Source organism: Molothrus ater, chromosome 20 (genome assembly GCF_012460135.2).
Source record: "Molothrus ater isolate BHLD 08-10-18 breed brown headed cowbird chromosome 20, BPBGC_Mater_1.1, whole genome shotgun sequence".
NCBI lineage: Eukaryota > Metazoa > Chordata > Aves > Passeriformes > Icteridae > Molothrus > Molothrus ater.
Window position 1 is genome coordinate 11,672,512 of NC_050497.2, and position 8,541 is coordinate 11,681,052.

An 8,541-nucleotide genomic window follows, 5' to 3' on the forward strand; every position below is an offset into this window, starting at 1 on the left:
GTGTCACTCACAATAACGGCCGCAGCCTTGGAATCAGGATGAAGCTGGAGCCTGAAGGAGCCAGGCACACTCAGGAGAGGGCAAGTAGCTGACTCGCTGGGATTTGGCCCACATAACTCTGTACTCATACTTTGGTTTTGGTTTTCTTTATTGTAGCTGACCGAGAGGCTAACAGGCCATCACGGGGCCCTCCGAGGCAGACTCATTTCAGGTGCAACGTGGATCCTCATCACCGATCATCCAAAAGATAAGTCAGGGCCACGGCCTGGAGATGGGACAATGGGAGAGCAGCGGGTTGGGAGTTCCTGGGACAGATTTAAAAATTAGCAGTGGGAAAAGCAATCTCCTCCAAGGGGCCTCTTAGGACAGCTGAAGGGAGAGGCTCTGATTTTGACAGCAGCTTTCAGGCGGTCAGCGCAGAGCAGTTCCGGTCCACGTCGTGTTGTCCAGTGTACCGTGTTACCTAGTGTGTCTTTGGGGTCCCTTTTGCCTTTTCCCCTCGAGACCCTCACCACAAGCATAACGTGTCGTGTTTGTCATCCCCCTGTTTGTCACGTTCCGTGTCACGGGTGTCCGCACATATTTGTGCCGGAGCTGCTCTGCCCTGCCCTGCCGCATAGCCTGCTGCAACAGGACAAGTCCCAGGGACTTGCAGTTTGTGGGGTGTTGCCAGACTCTAGATGATATTCCTAGATAGACAGAAGATGTTTGGAGGTGTGAAGTTATGCTACAGTCCTTTGACTTTTGTCCTCGCTTTCTTTCAGATGCAGAAGGATAAAATCCAGGGCAAAATCCATCCACCCATCCCGAGTGAGGAGGTTCCCCCGGGCAGGTCAGTCACCGTTTGTCTCTGCAGGGAGAGTGTAAAGTGTGACTCTGTTACAGCACTGTTCTTTTTCTTTTTAGGAAGTAAAGCTGGATATCGGCAGTCAAGATGAGGTGAGCATTGAGTAGGGTACAGAAGCAGTTGTTAATGCTCCAGTCTCGCTTTCCAGTGCGACTCTAAGCATCTGTTCCTGTTTCTGCACTTTAGGCAATCCACTCGGAGTACGCCGAGCCCCAGTCACCGACCGGCCGACACGCCGGGCGCGCCGCTTTCCCGAGCCCTGCGGAAGAATCACGGGACTCGGCGATGGAGCTGAGCGTTCTTAGGAGCACGGTGAGTAGCAGACTTGTGGGGTTTTGGCCGAGGGGCTGCCAAGATCGGGCACTGATGTTTGGTTTTCTTTAATACAGCTGTCTGAGAGACACCAGCCCGGTGCCAGCAGGACCTTCCCGGCTGACGAGGTGGCCTTTCTTCGCACCCGAGACCGGCATCCCCAGCTGTGCGAGAGATAAGTAGAGGGCCATGACCCACAGAGGGGATGAAAGCAGGGGGCTGGTTTGGGAATTACTGGGAGGGGTTTTTGAGTCCCCTTTGGAGATGGGGGGTGTCCATGAAGCGGCCCCTTAGGCCCCATAAAAGCAAAGCCTGGCTTTGGATCACAGTGCTGAGGTGCGCAGGGCAGAGCAGTCCCGGTGTGTATCGTGTCACTTTTCTTTTGTGTATTATGTGTGTTTGGATATGTCATGTCCTTTACCTTAGGTCTTGGAGGGGCCTGTCAGAAACCCTGGCATCATTGTTAGCATCTGTGATCTCTGCATTCCTCGGCCTGGCACCCAGGCCATGGAACTTTGGACTCAGGAGCTCAGACAGGCATCAGACTCTCTTGTCTCTTTAGAAGCATCCGGTCGGATGTCTTTTCAGGTCTTGTTCTGAGCTGTATGGACAGCTGTGCCCCGCCAGGATCCATTATGGCGGACTAGGACTTGAAAGAACGTGAGGGCAGGTAGAGGCTTCTGGCCGTAGGATTCTCGGGCATCCATCTTTGCAGCTCTTGGACTAAATCATTCGGTTAGCATCTTCTTCCTCCAGGGTTCTCTGAGCCTCATCAGCTCGCCATCCATCTTACCTCAGTCATCTAATTTTCTGTCCTTGTGCTCCTTGCAGTCATGGTTCTTGTCTCGAGATTTCTGTCCGTGTTGTGTCCCCATTGTCTGTCACGTCCTGTCTGTCCTGTGTCACGGGTGTGTGCACACATTTGTGCCGGAGCTGCTCTGCCCTGCCGCATAGCCTGGTGTAATAGGACAAGCCCTGGGGAGTTGAAATTTGTAATGTGGGGTGTAGTTGGACTCTAGATGCCATTCCTAGATTGACCTAAGGTGTTTGCAGGTTTTGAGTTATCCTGCAGGTGTTTGACATATGTTCTAACTCTCTTTCAGGTGCAGATGCATTGCATCCATGGCAGAGCCCCCCATCCTGGGTGAGGGCGTTCCCACAAGCAGGTCAGTCACCATTTGTCTGTGCAGGGGGAGTGTCAAGGGTGACCCTGTTACAGCACTGGTTTTTGTCTTTCTTTTTAGGAAGTAAATCTGGATCCCAGCAGTCAAGTTCAGGAGAGCAAGGTGATCAGTAGCAGTTTTTGTTGCTGAGCTCTCAATTCCTGGGGCAAGTCTAAGCTTCCATTCTCTTCTTTGTGCTTTAGGCAATCCACTTGGAGCCTGCCAAGCCCCCGTCACCAGCCGGCCGATGCACCGGGTTCCCTGCACGTGCGAGCCCTGTGGACGCATTACAGGATCTGGTGATGAAACCCTGAACTCTTCTATTTAAAGGCGTCACCAGGGTAGCCTTGGGCACCTGCCAAGGAGTTGCGGTGAGTAGGGGAAGCAGGGAGGAGGAGCGAGGGTCCCCTCAGGTTTCAGCAATTCCACATCACCTCGTCTCCTTTAGCCCAGGCTTACCCCGTGACAATGGCATCAGCCTCGGAGCGCGGGCGAAGGGTGCGGCCCCAGGAGCCGGGCATTCTTAGCAGAATGGTGAGTGGCAGAATTATTGGGTTTTGGCCAGTGTGCTGCAGAGATCATGCATTGATATTTGGATTTCTTTCACGTAGCTGACTAAGAAACAACAGGGAGTTGTTGAACAACAGTGCCAGCAGGAACTTCCCAGATGTTGAGGCTTCCTTCTTTTGTACCTGACATGGACCTGGATCCCCAGATGTCCCAGAGATAAGTAGAGGGGTACAACCCACAGAGGGGATGAAAGCAGGGCGCAGGGTAGGGACCCACCGGGAGGGGTTTTTGAGTCTCCTTTGGACATGGGGGTGTCCATGAAGCGGCCCCTTAGGCCCCATAAAAGCAAAGCCTGACTTTGGATCACAGTGCTGAGGTGAGCAGGGCAGAGCAGTCCCGGTGTGTATCGTGTCACTTGTCTTTTGTGTATTATGTGTGTTTGGATATGTCATGTCTTTTACCTTAGGTCGTTGTGGGGCCTGTCAGAAACCCTGGCATCATTGTTAGCATCTGTGATCTCTGCATTCCTCGTCCTGGCAGCCAGGCCATAGAACTTTTGACTTGGGATCTCAGACAGGCATCAGACTCTCTTGTCTCTTTAGAAGCATCCGGTCAGCTGTCTTTTCAGGTCTTGTTCTGAGCTGTATGGGCAGCTCTGCCCACCAGGATCCATTATGGCGGACTAGGACTTGTGAGAAGGTGAGGGCAGGTAGAGGCTTCTGGCCCTAGGATTCTCGGGCATCCATCTTTGCAGCTCTTGGACTAAATCATTCAGTTTAGCATCTTCTTCCTCCAGGTTTCTCTGAGCCTCGTCAGCTCGCCATCCATCTTATCTCAGTCATCTAATTTTCTGTCCTTGTGCTCCTTGCAGTCATCCTTCTTGCCCAGAGATTTCTGTCCGTGTTGTGTCTCTCTTGTCTGTCACGTCCTGTCTGTCCTGTGTCACGGGTGTGTGCACACATTTGTGCCGGAGCTGCTCTGCCCTGCCGCATAGCCTGGTGTAATAGGAGAAGTCCCGGGAAGTTGAAATTTGTAATGTGGGGTGTAGTTGGACTCTAGATGCCATTCCTAGATTGACCTAAGGTGTTTGCAGGTTTTGAGTTATCCTGCAGGTGTTTGACATATGTTCTGACTTTCTTTCAGGTGCAGATGCATTGCACCCGTGGCAGAGCCCCCCATTCCTGGGTGACGGGGTTCCCACAAGCAGGTCAGTCACCATTTGTTTCTGTAGGGGGAGTGTCAAGTGTGGCCCTGTTACAGCTTTTTTTTTTTTTTTGTCTTTATTTTTAGGAAGTATAGCTGGATCCCAGAAATCAAGTTCAGGAGAGCAAGGTGATCAGTAGCATTTCTTGTTGCTGAGCTCTCAATTCCTGGGGCACGTCTCAGTCTCCATTCTCATTTTTGTGCCTTAGGCCATCCGCTCGGAGCACGCCAAGCTCCCATCCCCAGCAGCCGATGGACCGGGTTTGCCGCTCTCGTCAGCGCTGAATTCCGGGTCAGGAACCGCCGAGGAGCTGCGGTGAGTCGGGGAAGTAGGGAGGAGGAGCGAGGGTCCCCTCAGGTTTCAGCCATGCCCAATCACCTCATCTCCTCTTAGCCCAGGCACCCCCTGTGACGACGGCCTTGGTCTCCGAGCGTGCCCAACGCGTGCGACCCGAGCAGCTGAGTGTTCTTAGGAGAACGGTGAGTAGCAGACTTGTGGGGTTTTGGTCGCGGGGCTGCCGAGATCGGGCACTGATGTTTGGTTTTCTTTAATACAGCTGTCTGAGAGACACCAGCCCGGTGCCAGCAGGACCTTCCCGGCTGACGAGGTGGCCCTTCTTCGCACCCGAGACCGGCATCCCCAGCTGTGCGAGAGATAAGTAGAGGGCCACGCCCCAGAGAGGGGATGAAAGCAGGGGGCTGGTTTGGGAATTACTGGGAGGGGATTTTGAGTCTCCTTTGCAGATGGGGCTGTCCATGAAGCGGCCCCTTAGGCCCCATAAAAGCAAAGCCTGGCTTTGGATGACAGTGCTGAGGTGAGCAGCGCAGAGCAGTCCCGGTGTGTATCGTGTCACTTGTCTTTTGTGTTTTATGTGTTGTTTGCATATGTCAGGTCCTTTACCTTAGGCCTTTGAGGGGCCTGTCAGAAACCCTGGCATCATTGTTAGCATCTGTGATCTCTGCATTCCTCGTCCTGGCAGCCAGGCCATAGAACTTTTGACTTGGGATCTCAGAGAGGCATCAGACTCTCTTGTCTCTTTAGAAGCATCCGGTCAGATGTCTTTTCAGGTCTTGTTCTGAGCTGTATGGACAGCTATGGCCCGCCAGGATCCATTATGGCGGACTAGGACTTGAAAGAACGTGAGGGCAGGTAGAGGCTTCTGGCCGTAGGATTCTCGGGCATCCATCTTTGCAGTTTTTGGAATAAATCATTCGGTTAGCATCTTCTTCCTCCAGGTTTTTCTGAGCCTCATCAGCTCGCCATCCATCTTACCTCAGTCATCTCATTTGGCATCTTCTCAGTCCTTGCAGTCATCCTTCTTGCCCAGAGATTTCTGTCTGTGTTGTGTCCCCATTGTCTGTCACGTCCTGTCTGTCCTGTGTCACGGGTGTCTGCACACACATTTGTGCCGGAGCTGCTCTGCCCTGCCGCATAGCCCGGTGCAACAGGAGAAGTCCTGGGGACTTGAAGTTTGTAATGTGGGGTGTAGTTGGACTCTAGGTGGGATTTGTAGATGGACACAAGATATCTGGAGCTCTTAAGTTATCCTGCAACAGCGTGACTCTTGTCCTGACATTTTTTTCAGATTCAGATGGATTAAATGTGTGCCAGAGGCCCCCATCCCGGGTGAGTGGTTTCCCCCGAGCAGGTGAGGCACCATTTGTCTCTGCAGCAGAAGTGTATGTGGTGACTCTGTTACAGCTCTGTTTTTTGTCTTTCTTTTTAGGAAGTAAATCTGGATACCAGCAGTCAAGGTGAGCAGTGGTGAGAAGTAGCTGTTATTGCTCAGGTCTCAGTTTCTGGTGCTGCTCTAAGCTTCCATTCTCTTTTTTGTGCTTTAGGCAATCCACTCGGAGCCTGCCGAGCCCCCGTCACCAGCCGGCCGATGCACCGGGTTCCCTGCACGTGTGAGCCCTGTGGACGCGTTACAGGACCTGGTGATGAAACCCTGAACTCTTCTATTTAAAGGTGCCATCCAGGTGGCCTTCAGCAGCTGCCAAGGAGTTGCGGTGAGTCGGGGAAGTAGGGAGGAGGAGCGAGGGTCCCCTCAGGTTTCAGCCATGCCCAATCACCTCATCTCCTCTTAGCCCATGCACCCCCTGTGACGACGGCCTCGGTCTCCGAGCGTGCCCGAAGCGTGCGACCCGAGCAGCTGAGCATTCTTAGGAGCACGGTGAGTCGCAGACTTGTGGGGTTTTGGCCCATGGGCTGCCAAGATCGGGCACTGATGTTTGGTTTTCTTTAATACAGCTGTCTGAGAGACACCAGCCCGGTGCCAGCAGGACCTTCGCGGCTGGCGAGGTGGCCTTTCTTCGCACCCGAGACCGGCATCCCCAGCTGTGCGAGAGATAAGTAGAGGGCAACGACCCAGAGAGGGGATGCAAGCAGGGTGCTGGTTTGGGAATTACTGGGAGGGGTTTTTGAGTCCCCTTTGGAGATGGGGGGGTGTCCATGAAGCGGCCCCTTAGGCCCCATAAAAGCAAAGCCTGGCTTTGGATGACAGTGCTGAGGTGAGCAGCGCAGAGCAGTCCCGGTGTGTATCGTGTCACTTTTCTTTTGTGTATTATGTGTGTTTGGATATGTCATGTCTTTTACCTTAGGTCGTTGTGGGGCCTGTCAGAAACCCTGGCATCATTGTTAGGATCTGTGATCTCTGCATTCCTCGTCCTGGCAGCCAGGCCATAGAACTTTCGCCTCAGGAGCTCCGACAGGCATCAGACTCTCTTGTCTCTTTAGAAGCATCCGGTCGGATGTCTCTTCAGGTCTTGTTCTGAGCTGTATGGACAGCTATGTCCCGCCAGGATCCATTAGGGCGGACTAGGACTTGAAAGAACGTGAGGGCAGGTAGAGGCTTCTGGCCGTAGGATTCTCGGGCATCCATCTTTGCAGTTTTTGGAATAAATCATTCAGTTAGCATCTTCTTCCTCCAGGTTTCTCTGAGCCTCATCAGCTCACCATCAGTCTCTCCTCGGTCATCTCCTTTTGCATTCTCTCAGTCCTCGCAGCCATTTTCCTTGCCAGGAGACTTCTGTCCGTGTTGTGTCCCCGTTGTCTGTCACGTCCTGTCTGTCCCGTGTCACGGGTGTCTGCACACACATTTGTGCCGGAGCTGCTCTGCCCTGCCGCATAGCCTGGTGCATTAGGAGAAGTCCCGGGGACTTGAAGTTTGTAATGTGGGGTGTAGTTGGACACAAGATATCTGGAGCTATTAAGTTACCCTGCAACAGTTTGACTTTTGTCCTGACTTTCTTTCAGATGCAGAAGGATAAAATCCAGGGCAGAGCCCCCCATCCCGGGTGTGGGGATTGCCCCGAGCATGTGAGTCCATGTTTGTTTCTGCAGAGGAAGCATAAACGGTGGCCGTTACAGCATTGTTCGTTGTCTCTCTTTTTAGGAGGTCAAGGCCGAGAGCAGCAGTCAAGGCCGAGTGGGCAAGGTGAGCATTGAATAGCGTACAGAAGCAGTTGTTATGGCTGAGGTCTCAGTTTTGGTGCAGCTCTAAGCATCTCCTCTTGTTTTTTTATTTTAGGTGGTCCATTTGCCATCTCTCCTGGCCGAGCACGCCTATGCCAGGTATGTGCAGCTTAAGGTATCGGTGTGGCATCCTTGTCAGATTAGGGAGGTTGTGTTTTCACAGTATCTCAGCATGCTTTTCCGCTTTGTTTCTTTGCAGGTGCTGTCGCTGCCCTAGGCACGCCAAGGAACAGAGGAGGGCAGGTGAGTCGGCGTTTAGGCAGGCTGACTCCTAGGTGAGCGTTACACAGCAGCATGCTAAGCGTGTCCCTTTTCTCTTTGCAGGTATCTTCCGGGCACCCTCCGGAGCCAAATCAGCATTCCTTTCTAACACAACACATATAATATTCATTTTAATATTTCCAAAAAGCCAATCATAAAATACATGCATTTTTCACAATCCCCACTCTTATTCTTTGTAAATCCTTTGGCTTGAGCAATATTTCTTATCTACTTGCATCTTCTGGACTATGCGGGCAAAATAAAACAGGGGATTACACAAGGAAGAAATATAAAAATAGTTGCAACACATAAAATGAAAGATCTTAATTTCTTCTAATACTTTACCCTACCAGCTAGGTTTTAACATTGTTTTCTAATTTTTGGACCGGTACCTCGGTTATTATATACATATGTATTTTTTTCTTCTTTGATTTCTTTTGCTTTTTCTAGAATGACTTTTCTGTGCTCATCAATTTTCAACAATTTGATATATTAAACTTTCCAAAAAACACCCCCTTCTTTGGCCAATAAATAGTGTAAAGCCAACCTATTCTGATAGCCTACAGTTTTTGTTTGGCTTAGCTGACTTTATATTAACTCCAATGCCTGGGCAGCTCCATTTGCTATCATTTCTATAACTGCTTGGAGTCTTGTAATACGACTCAATAGATAATTTGGGGTCAATAGAGAGTTAAGTTGCTGTGCTGGTTTTACCTTTTCCTTTATTATTTGTTTTTTGACCAAATCTCGAACCGTATCTTCAAGATTAA

At 51.4% G+C, this 8,541-nt stretch overlaps 1 long non-coding RNA gene across 1 annotated transcript; it reads left to right on the forward strand.

Moving 5' to 3' along the window:
• The first annotated feature begins 5,613 nt into the window (after window positions 1–5,613).
• Window positions 5,614–6,003, forward strand: LOC129046898 (uncharacterized). Its single transcript, XR_008508746.1, has 3 exons — window positions 5,614–5,662; window positions 5,763–5,790; window positions 5,878–6,003. It is a non-coding gene; the product is annotated as an uncharacterized LOC129046898 (long non-coding RNA).
• The last annotated feature ends 2,538 nt before the right edge of the window (window positions 6,004–8,541 follow it).